Source organism: Amphiura filiformis, chromosome 13 (genome assembly GCF_039555335.1).
Source record: "Amphiura filiformis chromosome 13, Afil_fr2py, whole genome shotgun sequence".
NCBI classification, from domain to species: domain Eukaryota; kingdom Metazoa; phylum Echinodermata; class Ophiuroidea; order Amphilepidida; family Amphiuridae; genus Amphiura; species Amphiura filiformis.
The window spans coordinates 404,411-427,143 of record NC_092640.1 but is presented as its reverse complement, the minus strand read 5'-3'; the positions used below and the strand labels follow the sequence as shown (position 1 = coordinate 427,143).

At 37.8% G+C, this 22,733-nt stretch overlaps 1 protein-coding gene and 1 long non-coding RNA gene across 3 annotated transcripts in view; one reads left to right on the top strand and one right to left on the bottom strand.

Annotated features, from left to right (window-relative positions):
* Positions 1 to 22,733, bottom strand: part of LOC140167872 (uncharacterized) — a 138,320-nt gene that overhangs the window by 20,161 nt on the left and 95,426 nt on the right. The gene's annotated exons all lie outside the window — the stretch shown is intronic.
* Positions 8,700 to 16,139, top strand: LOC140167158 (uncharacterized). The gene is made up of 4 exons (XR_011860967.1): positions 8,700 to 8,775; positions 14,416 to 14,510; positions 15,219 to 15,293; positions 16,022 to 16,139. It is a non-coding gene; the product is annotated as an uncharacterized lncRNA (long non-coding RNA).

The window sequence follows — 22,733 nt, the reverse complement described above, 5'->3', positions numbered from 1 at the left end:
AGAAACGCATATTCTTAATTCCGCGTTTATTCAATGTTAGCATTAAATTTGGTCAGTGCATCAAATGAAGCACTTTCCTGCGCTTGTTTATACCTCTGATGCCTTTAACATTTAATGACATCAAATTAACTTTCAAATCAGTTATTCCAGACATTGTTGACATCATAATTATAATATGTTAATTTGGATACCAAACACAGGTGTCCGTACGCGCACTCGCACCCTTGTTTACATTCCACAGTATTGTACAACCCATCAACTTGATGGTGAAACCAGTACATGTACATTCACTACAACCTCTGGGTAATCTGTATAAACACAACTGCACATTCATATACAACCAAATTAAAAACAACCACCACGCAACGTCTTTTTGATAACAACATGTATACATAATATTTTCCAAGTCCATTGTCGTTTCAAGTTCCAAATTCAAATCCTTATGATAATTAGACTCGCTGAATTTCGAGCGAGTCTCGGCTAACCACCCTCGCAAAAAAAAGGCTGAAATAAAACTCACCGGGCGAAATCAGATTTCACCTCAAACACGTTTCAAATTAAAAGAAAATGTATTTAATATATCGGGCTTAATGAGAAAACCAAAATTGGAGGAAACAATAATTTAAAAAGAGCATTTTGCCATGGTCTCAGATATTGGTGATGATAGCATACAAGTGATAATCTCAATTACAAAGCGAAAAATTCCACCAAAGCTTACGAACAACTTTTAAACATTGTCAACATTTACCATACATTATGCAATTTTTACACAACTGACAATATGCAGATGTCACTCACATGACAAAAAAGAGTTAATATGTTCCACTCAGTCCATATAATGTTCATTAATAACTGGTAACTCATCTCATATTATAAATGAGATAATAAAGCGAAGTGAAGACACTGATTGTCGCTTAAAAGTCAATTTCTTTTAATTTAATATTTAAATACACTAACATACCAGCGATCCAGATGTCTCTTTTGTCCGTGACTCCTCTCAAAAATACAGCATCTTGTCAGTATGATCCATCGAACAAAATCTATAATTATAATCCAGCTTTGGAAAAATTAACACTGCCGAAGTTTAAAATCCTTCCAAATAATCCCAAGTTATTCTGAATCTGATGATGATGATGCTGCTAGCGTGTCTCCGGGACTCATCCGTACCAAGGCTCCGCTCTCGTCCTCGCGCAGGAGAATCGGCGGCACAACATACGGGATAAACGATCGTCTCTTGGGGTACTTGCTCTTCAATTGCTTCTTGAGTTTCACCAGTATACTCCTTTGCTTTCTGACCGCGAATGTCACATCGTCGGAGATATATATATTGAAGTCACCCGGCCTTCCCTCCATACGAAAAGGGTTGTCTTTCAGGGCTAGAGGGGCTTCTTTCAGCGTTGTTAGTCTATCCCTGTATCTCAGAAACTTCACCGTCACTGGTCGAATACGGCCCATTCTGGGGGGACCTGTTGGCGATCTGTGGGCTCTTTCAATTTCCCACTGCCCAGCATCTTCTATTTTCATGTGCTCCACAAGAAATTTCTTAACAAACGAAGAACAGTCATAAACATTTTCTCCTTCTGCTCCTTCTGGAACATTGTGCATTACAATATTATTCCGTCTAAGTCTGTTAGCCAAATCTTCAGTTTGATCAGTCAGATTTTTTATCATTTCAGATGTTGGGCTCGCGTTGTCAACTCTGTCTTCCAAATTGAACAGTTTTTCAATGTTATCTGCCACTTGGGCTTGCATTCTTTTTATCTCTTGTTCTTGCGCTGTCAGTCTTTTATCCATACTGTCCAGTTTGTCATCCATGTTATCTAACTTTTTCATAATGCCGTCAAGTTTGTCCAGTTTATGATTTATTTCTCTCAGCTCATTTCCTCCGGCCATCTTGTCCTGCAGCTGTTTTGCATGTACATGCACACTAGGGTATGCAGCGTTCACAGTATCATGAGTATGTCCATTCGCCGACGAGGCCCTTCTCCTTCTTTTTCGTTTAGTGTCAGCACTCATCACCCTAAAATCGACCCAAAACGTTCCTGAACACCACCATTCAACGATACCATCGTCAAATTAAAGAAATTTTCTCCAAAAACGGCCATAAGACATCTCCAAAAGATGATTTTCTCACCCGCACAGAAAACACGTGTTACCCGAGCATGGTTGCCAGTTCTGTCAGAACACGTGACAATATTTTTTAGTTTGTCAAAATAAAGGTGTTACACGCGAATCGATACTCAATAATACTTAATAATGTGATTTGAAATGTGCACAATTAATTTTTTCTCTATCGATTTGCGTGTAATACCGTTATATTGACAAACTAAAAATATTGTCACGTGTTCCTATGTAATAGCATGGTAATATTCGTATTGCGCGGACTTGGATGTCGACCTTTTCCCATGATACATCACGATTTTTCCCATGATACATCGCAAACCGCTGGCGGCGCCCTTATTGCGAATAGCGAGAATTAAGGTACCAGTTGTGTTCACCCCTGTATATCCTAAATAAAGACAAATGTGTCAAAATTAAACAAGCAGCCGATGCCTGTACTCTTTAGCTCTGATTTAAGACCTTATTTGTTGAAATTGGCTGAGAATTAAAGAAATGGTAGTCCAAAACCTAATGAAGATACGAAATAAAAAATTGCACTTTTGTGTTCTAATCAATGAAAGCACGGCGCTAGTTTTAACGTGCTAATCAATGGAAGCGCAGCGCTAGTTCTCCTGTTCACGAACGCTTTGTGTACAAATCAATAGGGCATTTAATGCAGCAAACTGCAACTTTTAAATTGTTATCTTCCTTGGGTTTTGGGATCGCCGTGTCTTTATTTCTTGAACAATTTCAACGAATGCGGTCTTAAATTCGAGCTAAAGGATGCAGCTATTGGCTGTTGGTTCCAGTTATTACATATCTGCCTTTGTTTAGGATATACAGGGGGTGAATATAACTGGTACCTTAATTTTTTGGCTTACTGTATACCGTGTGTCATAATACCAATATTTTGTAATTTTATATAAGAACTATAATATTTTGCATCATAAATGCGCAGTCCATATGTACAAACGAATACTAATCTTCAAGATATTAAGCTTTAGAAGACTTCAAAATAACATGTCACTAAGCAGGTCATAGGTCCTGGCCTTGTCCTATTGTACTTGTTCATTTGTGTATGGAGAGCTCACTGACCTGTAGGCTATAGAGGTCAATGGGAGCTAGAGCTTCTTTACGGGGCACTATCGGTTTCAGGGCGTACGCGTAGTTCATTGAACTCAACGGGCTGTTATTTGAAGTGCTTTTATGTTATTGCAAAACGGATCGTGGCGAAAGCTAATAAATAATTCATACCAGGGTTTAATTGATCTGGGATGCGGACATTTCATTATTCGCAAACCACCGGGATTCGATATAGGTTTGCGTTGTAAAATGAAAATGTGAATAAGAGTGTCATCCCCCTGGTGATACTAATTTTAATGCTATATTTTCAAAACGAATATGTGTTCCCGGTTGGCTCTATAGCGATTTCACAGAAAATGTATTTCTACAGTGTGGGCCAAAAACAACTTTACCCAATTTTAGAGGGTGTTTGCTCGAATTGTAGAAGAGCTATCCATAGTATTGTTACATATTCTAAATGTATATCTTTCTAAAAGTATATGATGAAAAAATGAAAGCAAAAGAAGCTAAATTAACAAAACGGTGCTAGTTTTACGTCCGAGGGTCAAAAATCACTTTGTCCACACGTAATTCAATGGGATATGTCCGATTGCTAAGAGTAAGTTAGAGTATAAAGGTATAGGCCTATATGCGTTAGGCATACATGTATTTGGTAAACACGTTTGGCTTGTCTTTGAAAAGTGATAATTGTTTTTACATGAATGAACGAAATACAATCGATTTTAATCCCCATTCACTGTCATTGACCAACAATTAGTATAACAATTTACGCAATTACCATTTTCACCTGGCGCGATTTGTGAATTTTAAATGGGCCTTCGTGCATTTTGTGACTGCGTGGCTTATTTCTAAATAGGTTTGCAAGGTGTCAAGATGAGATGAGATGAGAGGACTTTCACAACAAAAGAGAGGACTTTTATGGCAGAAAGCTTTTTGGAAGTGTAGCGTCAATTTCGGATTCGTTTCCCGAACGTAAGAGTCCCACCGAAACCTACCATAACTCTAAATACGAACAACTTTTATAACTTCGGAAGTGTGATGAATAGCCTAGATGTAAAGCACGAAGCGGACGTCCAAGAACTGGCCGTTCACTGACCGCGTGCAAATACTGCAGCGGTTTAAAGGGAACTTGAAGCAAACCCCAAAGTCAGTTCTCGACGCAACACTTTGCCGAACATAGGCTTACCACGTACGCAATAAGTGCAATAACTTCAGACTTTCTTGTAGATAACATTTCGTAATGACAGAAATGAGGTCTGAGGTTACAATTGCTTTGCGCATATTTGAAGAGAATTGTTTTTATATCTTTGCAGTATGAAAGCTGCATATCATGACCATGATGACGAAATATCGTAGCTTTACATGTTAATTGTTTATGTTTAATTTATTTAATTGTGTTATATAACATTGCTGAACAAATGTGTGCGTATACTGAGTGGTTCTCATTCTCTATCGAACTCGCTTTTGCAAGTGATGCGACGCGACAGCCAGTAGGCCTTCGCGTGGACAAAGTTAATTTTGACCCTTTGATTTAAAACTAGCGTCACGTTTTTAATTTAATACATTTTTGAATAGTTTTTTCACCAAATACTTTTAAGAAGATGCTCTTTACGAATATGTAAAAATACTTTGAAGCAGACTTTTCAATTTTGAGATATGAACCTTTTAAATTGGGTAAAGTTGTTTTTGGCCCACACTGTAGTGCAATGCAGCGTCGGACTCTAGCTGAGAGCGTAGCCTAAGTCATTGCGGACTCCAAGAAGGGCTCTCCATACACAAATGAACAAACACAAAGGAGGGTAGTCTCCTCCGTGACCAGCTTGATTTCGATGGAGCGGAACCAAATTGGCTGCAGAGGAGACGGGTTATTTTGCTATGCAAATGAGTTGAGTGTCGTAGCCCTGGTACAGTGCACAAAAAAAATACACTCTTGTATCTAGGGTCTTTGAATCAAATTTATCGTCCTATAGACCACTTGGCATCTGACGTCATTGCCCGGCAGTATGCGCGCGCATTGTGGCAATTTCAATTGTTCTTTGCCCTGCAGTGTGCGTACGCATCGTAGTCTGCTGGGCACGTGCATTTTAAATCGCCCGCCACATTTCATATAGTAGGCCTACAGGAAAGCCATTGAACAGTGTAGCGGCTCGTTCGAGCATATCGATAGACGAGTCCCTCGCCTTTGTTGATAAACAGTGATGTCAAGTGGTCTATACACGATCAATTTGATTGATCAATATTGGAGACCCTAGATGCAGGATTTTACACTCCGTGACGTTAGTCACGGCTGTGTCTTTTTTCTTACAGGTTCTTTCTTTCTTCTTTCTTCTTCTTCTTTCTGCCGACCACTACATTTGCTCTAGCACTTATATGCTTACACCGATTTTAACCTAACTTAGTCACAACCATCATTGACCATGTCCCTACATGTCATATGAAACTCGTGGGGTCAAAGGTCACGCAGGGGTCAAAAACGTGATTTCAACTCAAAATGCTTCTTCTCTCACAGATTACGTAGGACAGTGACACCACTTGCACACATGCATTGTTATTATCTATGGGGTTCTCACAGATTTGGGGTCAAAGGTCATTAAGGGGTCACTTCCGGTATAAAACGAAAAAAAATCTAAAATTTTTTATTTGCTAAGAAAAACAGGACAGTAACGGTATGTTCACACATAAATTGTAGTTACCCTGTGTATATGTGGTATTTTTTTATTTGGGGTCAAAGGTCATTAAGGGGCCACTTCCGGTATAAAACGGAATACCTTTAAAATGCTTCTACAAATTACGGAGGACAGTGACACCACTTGCACACATGAATTGTTATTACCCAGTGTCTATGGGGTCCTCACAGATTTGGGGTCAAAGGTCATTAAGGGGTCACTTCCGGTATAAAACGAAAAACCTTCAAAAATGTTTATTTGCCAAGAAAAACATAGGACAGTAACGGTATGTTCACACATGAATTATGGTTACCCAATTCATATGTGGTATTTTTTTATTTGGGGTCAAAGGTCATTAAGGGGTCACTTCCGGTCTGAGACGAAAAACCTTCAAAATGACCCTTCTGCCACAAATAACAGCACAGTTGTGCCACGTGCACCCATGCATTGACATTAGCCAATGTCTATGGGCGATTTCATATATTTTGGGGGTTAAAGGTCATTAGGGGTCACAACACGGCTGTGTTCGTGGTCTTAGACCACAGCTAAGTCTAGTTATCTTTATGTCGTGCATATCTAGGCATTAAGGGACCGTTCACAAACACTTGTTAATGGGGGGGCTGATGCAAAGATTTGACCCCCCTAAGGGGGGGGGGCCCTGAAAAAAATGACCACAAATTTTCCTGGGAAACTTGAGTTTATATGCTTTTCTATGGGGTTGACCCATGATTTTCATGACAAAGGGGGCCTGAAATTTTTGAGATCTGTGAAGGGGGGGCCGAAAAATTTTCGTGATGAAATTTTTTTGCATCAGGCCCCCTAACAAGTGTTTGTGAACGGTTCCTAACAGCTGAAATCTAGGAGATGACGCTGACGAAACTTCGGCCAGGCACAAGTGACCTGGTGAACGAAGGGGGTCGCCGTAGATAGCTGGTCAAGTGTAGCCAACAATCGGGCTTATTACCCTGATTGGAACCGACTGTAACGAGGTCTTTTATCATGGGTCATCTGCCCCGCCTTTACCAGATGAGCAACGGGTAGAGCCGATAAGATTTTTTTTGTCCTGCGGGGAATTGAACCCGGGATCTCTCGCACCAATGGCAAAGACCTTAACCAGTGTGCCACGCTGCTACCTAGGATTGGATACAAAATAATATTTCTCTTCAATACTATTGAAGAGATCTAATCTAGTTTGATTTTATTGACGGTTGGACAATAAAATTACTATTGTTCGTGCGTACAGTGCACAATGGTAGATTTTGTATCCACTCTTGTATCTAGGGTCTTTGATATTGATCAATCAAATTGATCGTGTATACACTGGCGAAGTTATGTAATAAACGGATTAACTACCATAGCAATAGGTGAAAACGATTTTTGAATATACCGCGCTGCACTGATACTTTCATGTGGTACCTCTGCATTGAACCATATCATGCTGATCACTTGCACCTGTAAGATTAGTATCATTGAAAAGACCAGCATTGTATTCAATCTATGATTGCAGACATACACAGGTGATTAGTTCAACCTGCTTGTAGTGCAGCGCGATATGTTCAAAATTGTTTTCACCTATTGCTATGGTGGTTAATCCGATTTATTACGTAACTTCGCCAGCGTATATGTCATCCGAGCGATGAATTATAATGACAATAATGATGATGAAGATGATGTTTTATTGATTTAAAACATTTGGCACAAGGCCAGGCAGATCCGATATTGATCAGACAATAAATAAAGATTGCCCTTACATTAAAATAGAAACATTTTACTAGAAAATACATAAAAGCAAGACAGTAAAAATATATTAATGGAGAACTTGTTAGAGGAGGTGAGACTGAATGGCCAACTTAAAGTTTTATACCCTTTATATAACCCGACATTTAAACGTTTTCTGGCAACATTTTCTAACCTTTTGCGAATGATGTTGAAAACATTCTGTGTTTGCTGGGTACAGACAACAGACAAGGACAGGGGTGCAAACGGCAGACTGACAGGACTATTAATGATTTGATGGGTGCTGGTCTGCACGGGAAGAATGGCCTGTCTCCAACTGTCTCCTACCACATCTGGGTTACTTATGTCATCCCTAGAATGCTGTTTGGAATTGAAATAACATCATACAAGAAGGTTGATATCGACAAGCTGGAGATCTTCCAGCGGAAGATACTAAGACAGTTGCAATTTCTTCCGGAGTCACCGAGTCCAGGAAATGCAGCCGTCTATGGTCTTCTTGGGGCCAAACCTATTTCAGCTGTGATTGAGGTTGAGCAATCTATTCTAGTGCAAGCTGGAAACATTCTACATAGTAACAATTGAAAGGGACCTTGCTTGTAGGCAGCTGGCTGTTAAAAAGCTCAACAGCAAGAGCTGGTTTATGAAGGCACGGCAACTGCTAATCAAGTATGATCTCATATCAATCTACGATCTGGTTGACGACCCCCCCAACTGAAACCAATGGAAAAGGAGAGTCTCCAACGCTGTGAAAGCTTTCTGGGAAAGGGAACTGATGTTTGAAGCCCTGAACAAATCGTCTTTTCGATTTCTGAATACGTCCAATTTCAAAATTGGTACATCCCATCCAGTATGGAGCTGAGACCATAATACCTAAAGGTATTATGGTCTCAGGTATCAAACCCTGACTGATGATCCACGTGATGTTGAGAGAGCAGTGGTCAAAGCTAGAATCCTCACTGGTACCTATCTGTTACAAGGCAACAGGGCTAGATTTAATCAATTTGAGGTGGACCCTACATGTCCCATTTGCAGATCCGAGCCTGAGGACAGGCTTCACTTTATCCTGCGTTACTGCAAGTTGGCGGTGAATCGACATTATCATCTGTCAACCCTCAAGAATCTGCTTGGGAGATACTACAGTGAACTTGTGGTTCAGAAGATTTTTGACTGCCAGGACACCCTTCTCCAGGTGATCTTAGATTGTACACACTCTTCACTTGTGGAGCTGGGTGTTAAACCCAACCTCAGGAGTATCTGCGAGGAGGTGGAACCAGTCAGTCACCAGGCTTATGTGTTACAGTCTGCATGTAATGAGGAGCTCGCTAGCAATAGCAACTGCAGCTGTGAATGACACATAATTTTTCTTCCTGCATTTTTCCTGTTCATACACACTGTGTTTTTACAGGCACATAGTCTTGGCACTTTAAAAGGTTCTTACATATTTATTTTTCACCTTTATTGTGGCACTCACACCTATATTTTAAGCTATTTTATATGCATGCAATGAACTCAAACTTTTCATGTACATGTAGTTATAGTGTCTTTTGCTTAGTGAGAGAATTCGCAATTGTGATGAACTCATACTGTTGTCTTATTATCAATTATGCAAGCATTAACCCTTTGATGAGAATTCGCGATTGTGATGAACTTATACTGTTTGTTAATAAGCAAGCTTTTTGTCTCCAATGAACTTTATGTGGTGGAGGGTCAGGATTGACTGTTATATGTTTGATGTAACTACTGATGCATCTCATCAGCTAAACTACACCAATTGGTGCGTCTGAATGAAAAGACGGAATAATCCTCAACTGAACTGAACTGATGGCATTGATTACACTGGTGATGATGATGAATATCGATGATGGTGTTCATGAATTTGAACAGGTTTTCTTTTTTTCGTCGCCTTAACGGGGGATTTTAAGGTAGAAGGACCCCTATTCAGCAAAAATCTTTATCTTAAGTTATTTCTTTTATTTTCATTGATGACATGAAAACACATACCAACTTATATACAAAAATAATTTTCGCATAAATTATGCAAATTACGTATTCAATGGCCGCCAATGGCGGTCATTTTTACTGTTTTTGATGCGCTTTCCTGGACAAAGTATTGCACCTATCAACATGAAACTTGGTATTTAGATATATTGGCTAATTCTACTTGTCCTGGCATTTTCGAAATTTCACATTAATCAATACAATTTGCATAATATTCAAAAATATGCAAATCTCATATTTTTCGCACCTCATTAGTATGCACAGAGCTCCTAGCACAAAATCTAAACGTGAAATTAAAAAACTAAAAATGTCAGGACAAGCAAGAATATCCAATGAACAACTATGCCAAATGGCTTTTTAATTGGAATAAACAAAAATGAGATATTGTGCATCAAAAATTACACTATTGTCTAAAATAGAAATTACAAAAAATGGCAAAATAACATTTAATAATTATTTATACTTTGCGTAAATTGTCATCAAAAATACAAAATATACATCATAATGGATTAAAAACACTTCAAGGTATACAATATTTACCAAAAGTAATAATAATACACTTTTAATTAACAAAACTAGCTTAAATCTGCTCAAATTTATTTTAAAAGTTGATTTTAATAAAAATCGCAGTTTTAAAAAAAATAAAAGAAAAAAGAAAAAACATTACATGTAAAAGTATACAAATTTTATAAAGTTCTCAGGTTTTTGCCGAATCCCTTGCCACATTTATAATTTCCACTTTTGTATTTGAATGGGGTAAAAAGCAAAGGAAAGCTAAGAAATGTAGTTTTCTGTTAAGGAAAATTTTACAAATTGTCAAAAATGGCATTTAATAGGGGTCCTTCTACCTAAGTCATAATAAACTTGCTCAGTTGTCCTGAAAATACAATGAATCCAAGTTAGGACATGTGTAAACATATATATTATGCCAAAAAAATCAGGTTTGAAAAAAAAAATTGACCGAACTCAGTGTAAAAGATCGTACGTTATGGCTTTAATGCTACAAATTATAGCAAGAGAGCTAACAAGCTTTTAGTTCTCTTTCTGTAGAGACGCTATATACTTGGCTCTGTAGTTACACAGCCGTGACGTTAGTCACGGCTGTGTCTTTTTTCTTACAGGTTCTTTCTTTCTTTCTTCTGTCAACCATTACATTTGCTCTAGCACTCACATGCTTACATCGATTTTCACCTAACTTGGTCACATTGATCATTGACCGTGCCCCTACATGTCACATGAAACTCGTGGGGTCAAAGGTCACGCAGGGGTCACAGGGGTTAAAAACGTGATTTCAACTCAAAATGCATCTTCTCCTACAAATTACGTAGGACAGTGACGCCACTTGCACACATGCATTGTAATTACCCAGTATCTATGTGGTGTACACAGATTTGAGGTCAGAGGTCATTAAGGGGTCACTTCCGGTATAAAACGAAATACCTTCAAAAATTTTTATTAGCTAAGTAAAACACGGGACAGTAACGGTATGTTCACACATGATCTGCAGTCACCCAATGTATATGTGGTATTTTTTTATTTGGGGTCAAATCTCATTAAGGGGTCACTTCCGGTATAAAACGAAATACCTTTAAAATGCATCTTCTTCCACAGATTCTGTAGGACAGTGACGCCACTTGCACACATGCATTGTTATTACCTAGTGTCTATGGGGTGTACACAGATTTGGGGTCAAAGGTCATTAAGGGGTCACTTCCGGTATAAAACGAAAAACCTTCAAAAATTTTTATTTGCTAAGAAAAACATAGGTCAGTAACGGTATGTTCACACATGAATTGTGGTTACCCAGTTTATATGTGCTATTATTTTATTTTGGGTCAAAGGTCATTAAGGGGTCACTTCCGGTATAAAACGAAATACCTTTAAAATGCTTCTTCCACAAATTACGTAGGACAGTGACGCCACTTAATGCACACATGCATTGTTATAACACAGTGTCTATATGGTGTACACACATTTGGGGTCAAAGGTCAGTAAGGGGTCACTTCCGGTATAAAACGATATACCTTCAAAATGCCCCTTCTGCCACAAAAAGCATAGCAAAGTGATGCCACGTGGACACGTGCATTGACATTAGCCAATGTCTATGGGGTTTCATATATTTTTGGGTCAAAGGTGATTAAGGGGTCACAACACGGCTGTGTTCGTGGTCTTAGACCACAGCTAATTTTGATATTTTGCTTGCTACCTTGGTTTAATTATTTGCTATAATTTGATTCATTTTTATGCTGTATACTTAGTATATATTTTGTTGTTGTTTATCTGCTCGAAACGTCGGTTGCATTTTTGTTTTACTTTGTCTACTACTATCCCTGTGGTTTTGGATTTTTACAAGTGCAGTGTATGTGAACACTTTCATGGTTAACATACTGCATTAGTTTTTATCTGGTTTTTGTCTTGTTCCCCACACCAATTGAACTAATTTCGTGATCTGGCACCTCAAAATAATCAATGGCCTATGACAATTGAAGGAGACAAATTCACGTGAAGCCTGCAAAAAATTGAAATTTGAAAGTGGCGTTTTGCTCCCAGATTAAGTTTCTCTGAATAACGAAGTGCAGAAAGTCTAATAATTTCAACCTAAAATGATCAAGTATGAAAATTGAATAGGACAAATGCGCGCGACAAACGGACAAAAATAGGACAAATGCGCGAAAATTTGCAATTCAAAAGTAGCGAATTTTGCTCCCAGATTAAACTTTTTTGGAATAAACTCTGCGCGAAGCGTTGAAAAATTGCCAAATTCAAGCTAATGATCAAATAATAGCATGAATGAACGTGTGGGCGAAAATTTGCAATTTGTTGGCTAAAATATTAGCCTAAATTTGGTCAGAAACACTAATTGGCATAACATTAGGAGCTATAGGGGTATGACCATGATGACTGCATGGACTAGACCTATACCCCAGAATTTACGCTAAACATGCTGGACAGGTTCTTTATTGACTGACATTCATATCAATTTGTAAGTGCTCTTTAGAAAAGTCATAGTTCATTGAATTTACAACCGTATAGAAACCTTTCCAAATGTTATTGCGGTCTTTGCCCGATAGATGGGCTTAATTTTGATAAACTTGACACTGAGTATAGCTATAATCAAGGTAAATTTTCAAGTTCAGAAGACGGTTTGGGTGTGTGTGGGCGTATTCGTGGGGAAACGTTTTTCAAGTCTAATCTCATATTAAACTCGGTCATATTCCCATGATTAAGCAGCACTTGCACCACCCCTGGTTTCTCGAAGTACCTATGACCATTGTGGCAAAAGCAGACAGTAACATAATTCAAGTGAAATATTTATTAGAAAGTACGAAAATTGCAATTGCGGTTCAAAGGCTATCTTTCTTGTATTGTTAATACACATCTCTTTTCTTTGATTTTACAGGCTCGCTACTCTCTTTTGTCTGTTTTTTAACGGGACGTAAAAGAGCAAAAAGATAATTTATAATGGACCCGTACAAAGCTAGGAAAAGATACCGTAGTGGCTGTAAAAAATCAAAGAAAGATACCATGGGCCCGTAAAATGAAGAAAAGAGACCTTAGTGGGCATGTAAAAAAGCAAAGAAAAGATATCTTAATGGACCTGTAAAGAGAAAAGAAGAAACCTTTAATAGAGGGCATGTAACAAATTTAAAAAAAGAAGAAGAGATACGTTAATGGACCCAAAGTACAGAAAAGAGACATTAGTTAGCCCGTATAAAGCAAATTAAGATGCCTTAAATTACAAGGTATCTTTTTACTTTTTACCGCCCCCTAATGTCCATTTTCTTTGCTTTTATGGGCCCCGGGTTAATGCACCCGGTTACCCCCCTTCCCCTTTTGTCAGTGGCACTGGCGGTACATATGCATAGAACCATGTCATGCTGATCACTTGCACCTGTAAGATTAGTATCTTCGAAAAGAGCGGTATTGTATTCAATCTTTTATTGCAGACATACACATGAGTGCAGCCTGCTTGTAGTGCAGGGCGATATTGTCAAAAATTGTATTCACCTATTGCTATGGTAGTTAATCCGATTATGACGTCACCTCTTCAGTGAATAAATGTTGAATGATTACATTGGCTTTTGTATTATTGTTCATATTATTTACTGTGATTCTACCTGGTTCTCTATTTAGCGGGGACATGGTTAAAAATTAGTGAATTTAATGTGTGTTTTCATTTAAGATCCACATGACCCCTGTGGAATATGTTAGAAATATTTTCCACAGGGGAAGTATGAATTTTAAATAGAATGAACATATTAGGCAGCTCCATTGAATTCCATACACCCTCTGAAAAAGATTCAGCATCTGAAGGAGTGTGAGTTTCAAATTTTCAAAATCTTTCACGGGGGAGTTTGGACTTTATTAGCTTAGGCCAATAATGTATTACTGGTACTTTGGTTTATTTTCAACTTTTACAATAACAAAATGTCTCAATTCCAAGTTCAATTTCATGAAAAAACAGTATAAAACTTGCTAGTGCTAAAGTTTGTTCGGCTTATATAAGGCGGAAATTATTCGGCTTTTGTTACTGCGCGCGTCAATAAAGTCCCAACTCACTTTCGCGTAAATTCACATAAGCGTGCGCCAGTCACGCATTACGCAACGAACAACTAGCGTAAGCATTGCGCCCAACAGCGTGCATGCCATTCTATATCAATGCACGGTGTTATGAGTCTTATTTTTTCTGCCTTATATAAACCGAACAAACTTTAGTAGGTTTTCATGACAGGACAAATGTTCATTTTACACAAGTGTTCTAACTATTTGAAGGTATAGTATCTATTTCTGAAATGTTGCCATTTTATGATTTTGTTTTCATTTGTTTCAGACGTGTGAGACATTGGTTGTACTGAAAGCTACGTTGGTTTGGTTGCACTGAAAACTGGAAATTGCAGCCTTAGCCTGAACCTAAATCTATAAACGGTGAGTCTTTTTTTAATATGTTTGATATACAAAGTAAGAACAACAGAAACATGATTTATAAAGGATGTCAATTCTTTAAATTTTGAGAAATCTGGAAATTTGCATGATTTGAAACCAACATAGCCTCATGCACACACCCCTGTACACTAACACACACCCCACTCCAAATGCCCACCCCATACCGGCATAGCCACCTTTTCAACATCACCTGTGAGCATGCACACATACACACCCCACCCACAGTAATATTGGGCTATTCCATTTCAAATCCACACTGCCCCTGTGGAAGCTGTTAGAAATTTTCAAATGGAATGAACACCTTAGGCAGCTCCATTTGAATTCCATTTGATTCAGTCTGAATCTTCCATAGAAGGAGAGTGAGTGTCAAATAGCGTTGGTTAATGTGCTAATTCCATTTGAAATTCATACTCCCCCTGTGGAAGATATTTCTAAATCTTCAACAAGTGGAGTGTGCAGTTAGCCCAATGGCTTAGTCCAATATTTAAAATTGGGCTTGGTAATACCATGATGATTTACTGGTTATTTGGTTAACTTTTATAATAACATTTAATGTCTGAATTCCAAGTTCAATTTCATGACAAACTGTATGCAACTTGCTAGGTTTTCATCACAGGAAAAATGTTAATTTTGTGTTCAAAATGTTTGAAGATGATATCTATGTCTAAAATGTTGCTATTTTGTTTTCAGTTGTTTCAGATGTGCCGTGAGACATTGGTTGAACAGAAAGCAAGAAATTACAGCCTTAGTCTAAATCTATAAATGGTGAGTTTCTTTTAACATGTTTAATATATTACAATGTTACTTGTAAGAACCATAAAATCCATAAAATTTTGATATTTAAAAGATGTAAATTCTTTCAATTTCGTAGTAAGTTTTGAGAAAACTGGAAATTTACATGAATTGAAACCTACAATCACATTGTACATGTTGTAATTCCCCGAGACTTGTAACGACTCAACTCGGACTCGACTCATCATTTTAGTATTTGTCACTTGACTCAAGTTTTAAATCCCAAATGACTCCGACTTCAGGTTTAGTCTCAAAATCCCAAGTGATGACTCACTTTATTTTAAAGGGTGTAGCCAGATTGACAGCCTCATTTCCCTCCCATTTTATCCTATCACTGAATAGAGATTTGGTACCAGAAAAAAGCTCATATATGTATCTTAATGCCAGTGAAATTTTGGGCCTGAAATTTGTACTGTTTAGATATTATGAACAAAATAGTAATAGCCTCATCCCCATGGCTGCACTATTAACACTATTTACACCATTGTGAAACAGCTGCTTATATCAAAACCACAAGTATAATAATTATAAAACTTGGTAATCAGATTATTTTAGTACAAAATGAAATACAAAAAAATCTGACCACACCCTAAAAATAATATAAGACAATCTAAGGATCTTAAAATGAGAGAGAGGAGAAAAGAAAGAGCCCCAATATTATGAGTTTTTAACTACCCTATTTCTTTTCTTTCCTGTTACAGGTATCTTCAAGCATGATGAGTAGTAACATTTGACACCACCAGACTAAAGATGTTTGTTCAAGATCTCTTCTGTGAACTTTTCAAAGGAAATCAATGTATAGATGATACAAAATGTTAAAGAACCACTAAATTTGATATAGATTGCAAAATTGCAGTGAACACTTTTCAGGACCATTCCAGTAAATCAGCATAATCATGCCTCTTCATTTCAAGTGTGTGAAAAATGTTTGTTACGTAATTATTCATGCAATTTGAATTTGTATATTTTAATGCAACTTTCTATGGTGGCAGATTAAAGTTAAGCCAAAGCAGATAACCGTAACCCTTTTCTTGTTGACATTTGTTTATTAATCTTTAGTTGCCCCAAATACAGTGCACTTACTCAGTGAACATTTTTGTCTGTTTTCGCCATGGTAGTACAGTGCGATATTGGGTAATTTTTGAGTTAGGATTTAGTTTTGCTACATTATGATTAGTGGAACCAATGTTTTTTTTGCATCCTTATGCCTCAACTGACTAGAATTGGTTCTCCATTTTGTATGCCCCCTGTGCTCCCATGAGGGGTCGAAGGGTCATAATGGGGCCAAAATTTCAAATTTGTTCTGTCATGTTGCAATCCATCCCTCAACTGTCATTCTGAACTAATGGATAGTTCAGGAGTTATGGAGTAAAACAGGTCAAAGGTCAAATATCTCATGCACAGTGGCCAAATTTTCGAAGTGCACCGATTTAATCACAACTTGTCTCAAAATACTCCTCTGGGCAAATGAAATAGGAAAACAATTTGTTTGAGAAATGTATAACCTCAGAATAGATGAAATCACATGAGTCGTCAAAGGTTTATGCATGCACATTTCTATTTGACTTTGACTGCATTAACTCTGAAGGGGAACATGACACTGAAAATTTGCACCAAAATTGTGAATTAAGTATATATGTTTGAGATTTCCTATAATAAGGGAGTAATTTGACCTATCTAACCTTATAACTCCTGAACTAAGCACTGTAGAAGAATATGATCATTGACTTTTTAGGGCGCCAGCTACGGCTGGGCCACTTATTTGGCATGACTTTGTAAAAAGCTTCTAATTTCACTCTTGCTAGATTTTGGGACCATTCACAAATACTTGTGGGGGGGGGGGGCTGATGCAAAAAGGGGGCCCTGAAATTTTGACCCTCCTAAGGGGGGCCCTGAAAAAAATGACCACATTTTTCTGGGAAAATTGAGTTTATATGCTTTTCTATGGGGTTGACCGATAATTTTCATGTCAAAAAGGGGGACCCTGAAATTTTTGAGGTCTGTAAAGGGGGGGGGGGGCCAAAAAAATTTTGCGATCATTTTTTTTGCATCAGCCCCCCTTACAAGTGTTTGTGAACAGTCCCTTACTTCGCAATTGTTTTGCTTAAAGTATGCCCAGCTTAGAATTAAAACCACAATTTGCTTGGATTTGTTTTTATTATTGTTTACAAATATGCACAGGATGAAATCTTGTGCGTATATTCTTTGTTTGAAATACAAAATTAATGGACTTATAAAAACACCAAATAAACCGAGACCTTTGTATTGCTTAAACCAGTTTACCGCCTCTTAGAACCTGATCAGAGGAGGCTTAAAGGCATTCCTACAATGCACTATGATTAGGAAATTTGATCAATATAACCTAATTTTAAAGGCAAAGTCCCCATTGCCACACACACAAAATGGTAATTTTAAAACTGCAGCCAACAAGCTAATAGTTGAGACTTATGACTGATATTTGATTTTCTTACAGGAAACATTATTGTCCCACTGCATTAATTTTATTCCTAAGTCTCGATGTTTTGAATGTTAAATAATAGGATGAAAACACCAGATATTTGCACACAATTCCAATGCAAGGTATGATCAACTGTACCACATGTGTACAAAAGTCAGACATACAAGGTCAGAAACCACATTGGGTTGTGGGAATGTCTTTAAACATCCTCTGGAACCTGATAGAGAAGAGAGATGGCGCTATTACGATCGATCGCAGAGTAGACCTATGATCCAGGTGATGAGCGACATTTAAAACAGTTACCTTTACCAACAATTTACCTTTACCAAAATCATTAAAATCCCGTATAGGCTTGTCATCTTTGTTTGAAATACAAAATTATTGGGTTAATAAAAACACCCAATACACCGTGACTTTTGTGTCGCTTAAGCATGTTAAACAAGTTCAAATGCTCTTAAACCCTGATATCTGCGGCGACTTTCCGTTAAATCAATAACCAGGAATGCAATATTGTCGGGTATTACAACCGACAGTTATAATTATCATAATATGTCCACTTGGAAAACAATCCTTAACAAACCTATATTTTAAATAAATTCTCCTCCAACAACCCCCACAACATGATTTCCTAACAATAGTAACTGAAGATCTTTATTCCTTTTTGTTTGAAACCAACCCTCTTTCGTCCCATGCAGTACGAGTTTACACCTCTCTCACTGCAATAAAAATGCTTTATTTTTCCTAATCTTTCTTTGCTTACTATGCTAATGTTACATGATTGTTTTAAAGAAAAAAACTGTATCCAAACGGTTACATTTCAGCCCCGGGGTGGCACTTCAATATGAAATGGATATATGTGTAGGGCTGGCCAGTAAGGGGCATCCGGTGATAGCAACATATAAAAAATATATGGTCATTGCAAGCCTGAGAGCATGATTTTAGGCATTCTGTGAGAGCAAAAATCAGTGTACAAAATATGGGGTCATTGGGTAAGAGAGGGACCGTTTGGATCTAAATTAGAGGGGCATTGGGTGAGAATATTTTAATGCATGAGGTCTTTGGGTGAGAGCCAAAAGAAGCCTCGAAAATCAGTGATAGATGACTCGTTGCTGTTAAGATGGAAATATTAGGGTCTACATCTTTGGGTGACAGATCTAAAGGAAAAATATGGGGTCTTTGGGTGACAGAGCATGTGCTGGTAATGGGGTCTTTTGGTGACATCGATGGTGAAAAAGGGGGTCTTAATAGCCTGGTCTTTGGGCAACAGAGCACATGCTGGTAATGGGGTCTTTGGTTGACAGCGATGGTGAAAAAGGGGGTCTCCCTACATACGCGTCAACTCCAAAGTGGGAGTGCCCCCCCTCCCGAATTTCAGCACATCACGTCAAAGCTCCCATTGGGCGCCCCATTCCTTTTTTAAAGGAATTTTTATTTATTGCCTGTGATGAGAGGAACAATTTTTGATACATTACAACATGTGACTAGTTTGAAGTTTTGGCCCTACTGTGACCTTCGACCTCTCGTGTGAACAACAGGAGGCATAGAAAAAAATGGAACAAATCAAATATTTATATTTGAACTATAATCTAGTCAACTGGACTTACTATTTTTGAGTGGGAAATTTTCACATCCAATCCTGAATGCATCATCAGCCCTACTGATCATCTGGTGGTAAAATTTGTTGACCTGTGAAACGGATGTTGTAGTATCACAGGTCACCACCTTTGAGTTCAACCTGAGAGGTATCTTCCTGATTGCTGAACAGTGACCTGTGATACTACAACATCCGTTTCATCCCCCATCACATCCCCCAAGCCCCCGGCTCCTAAGCCTATGTTTTCTTCCCTCATTTCACCATTGATGGACCCTTCAGCAATAATTTCAGAATCAATGGCAAGATCTTATTATTTTTATATACACTGTATTGATCATATTGATCCGTTATATCATGCATGCTGAGGATTTTCTTTTAAATTGTACTGTATTATTATTTTGAAGTTTGTATGCCATTGATGTAACTATATGCCTTGTATATGGAATATGACAATAAAACACATGAATGAATGAATGAATCTCTAAGTCCTGCCTCTCCAAATCTCTTTCCCTGACTGAATTGGTCCCAATGCATCCATGCTACTTCCACGGCCTTGGCATACAATGCTTGGTCGAACATGCACACAATCTCTGGCAGTTGTCTTTATATGTCTTATCTGTTTATAGCAGTTGTGTAAAATTTTACTTAGCAAATATAACGGTAAATTTTTACATAACAGTTTGGTGTTTTTTACAAAACATGGATAAGGTAAAACTTTTTTCTGTGTGTGTAGCTATATATAATCATTCGCCCAAGTAATTAGGGCACAGATGGGACAAGAAGGTAAGAAAGAAAAACGATGTCTGATTTCATGATCAAAGTGGTTATCTGACTCCCCCTAATAATGTACATGACGGTGTTACAACTTTTCAATAACCACTTGATCATGATATCAGACACCTTTTTTCTTTCTCACCTTGCAGTCAGTCTGTGAGTACCTTCTCCACGTATGCCATTTTGCACAAAAGCTAATTTCACTTCCCGATTAAATTTACCACAATGTTGCACACGGATTATGTATTTTGTGCATGTCGATTTACATAACACATTACGTAGAAAAACTTTTCTCCAATCAGCGAGGGCAAAAAAGTATTTTGGGGTGAAATTTTACTTCACTTCATGCAATGATTACACAAACTAAGTAAACTAAACTGAGCTCAAAAAGAAACTTATAATTTTTCACAAGGTCATATCTTGAAATCCTGTCCATCAAATTGAACCAAAATTACACACAGATTTACTTCAATACTCTACTCTTAACACATGTCAGTAACCAAGCAGTTATCCAACTGACACAACAGCAAAATGCACTGACATGGGACAGCTTCCTGGACCACATTCACAGCCCAGCCCTGTTTCATGAAAAAAGTGTATGAAAAGCAGAAAGCAGCTCCGTTTTATCATCTGTGCAAGGATCTTGTGCGCATTCTCACAGATTTTTTGTCCTGGGTGTCAAATGTTGGGCTGTAAAAGTGAAGGAAGACCAGGAAGCTGTCCCATGACAGTGCATTTTGCTGTTGTGTCAGTTGGACAACTGCTTGGTTACTGACATGTGTTTTGAGTAGAGTATTAAGGTAATCCTGTGTGTAATTTTGGTTCATTTTGATTGACAGTATTTTAAGATATGACCTTGTGATTCACAAGTTGTAAAAAATTTTAAGTTTCTTTTTGAGCTCAGTTTATATAGCTTTGTTACAGTTCAAATATGTATTTGAAGCATTTTACAAACTGTTATCAAAATTTTATATTTTATTTTGTGTATAATTTTATTTTATATCATGTTTTTCTTACATAACGTGTGAATATTTCTCTAGCTGTTGGTGCAGGCAAGCCCGGATCCAGGGGGGAGCTTTGGGGGCTGCAGCACCCCGTGGTATGGATCGCAAAAAAAACAACAGAAAAGAATGAAAGAAAGAGAGAGAGAGGGAGAGAGAGAGGGAGAAGAAAGAGAAAGAAAGAAAAGTATACACCAAATCGCGCGAATTGAGTGCAGAAATGCAAAATTTTCTTAGGCAAGGGTCCCCTTCCAACACTGTCTGGACCCCTGTTTTGGTCACTAATTTTACAGATTAGGGGGGCGGCCCTCCTCCCACAAAAAAGAAGAACGGAGAGAAGAGAAGAGAAAGGGGGAAAAGGATAAAAAAGAGGAGAGAAAAAGTTCAATTGTAAAAGCGCGACATGATGACCGCTTCACAGCCATTTTTTTTTTACATTTCATTTCTATTTTTAAAGCACCCCGGGGGAAGCAGTCCTGGATCCGCCCTTGGGTGCGGGTGATTAGCATGATGTAAAAATTCTACAGAATTACGATCCAGGTCTTTATTACTGTACGGTATCGTCTAGTGCAGAACAATACATTCAAAAGTAGTACTGTAAACCCATTGCTATGGTAATAAATCCTGTTACATCACTACTTCTACAGCTAGCTATCATGTATGTGGACGATATTCTAGGTAACTTTGGAAAGGTATCTGGCACTTTTCTTCTGTTTCTAGAGTGTTAAGATAGAACGGCAGCATCTATGATACAGAACCTTCTCAGGATATTCACTATATTTGAGGATTGAGTCAAATTGGTTCTGGCTACATACTTGTAAGAGTCTTTGCCAGTACTCAGCATCCTTTTGGTCTTGTTAGTTCACTATCTGGGGTCTTTTCTTGACAAATAATACATTTTTGCATGTCAGTTCTTGACCTCTTGGGCTTGTTGGTCCTAGAACATGAGGGGTCTTCACTGTAATCAGACTCCATGTCTTTGGTCTTGATCTTTAATAATCTATTTGAAACACACAAATAGTAAGAAGAGCAAAATATAAGGCATGGTAAATACGAGAACACAGGAAATATAAGGGATGCGTATTCTGGGATTGCAAGATAACAAAACACCCCAAATATCTTTTAAACAGAATTAACAACTATAAGAGATTAAAAGGTAACATTTTATGGGTGACAGAATTACATTCAATGACAGCATATATTAATCTCGGACATTAATCAACATATTCAGAAAAAATATTTGTGCGAACTCAGAACATATGACAAAACAATGACCCTTAATTTGGTGACAATGGCATCTCCATCGAGATATGGTAGTCTAAATATATTAAGAAGTAAAAGTATCACAGACAGCTATACAGTGCTCGATACCAATAAATGGTAGAGCTATTTAAAAAAATATAGACACAGATATTAATACATTTCACAACACTGTGTTTCACGCCAAAGCGATCATCAGGTGAATAAATTAAAATTGAAAAACACGATGATCAAAGGCCTTTCCAAAAACTCCGTAACCTAGCAACGCGTGCACGCGGTGTCGAAAAACACACCTGGCGCGAGTATGACGCACAACGGTAGGTGGT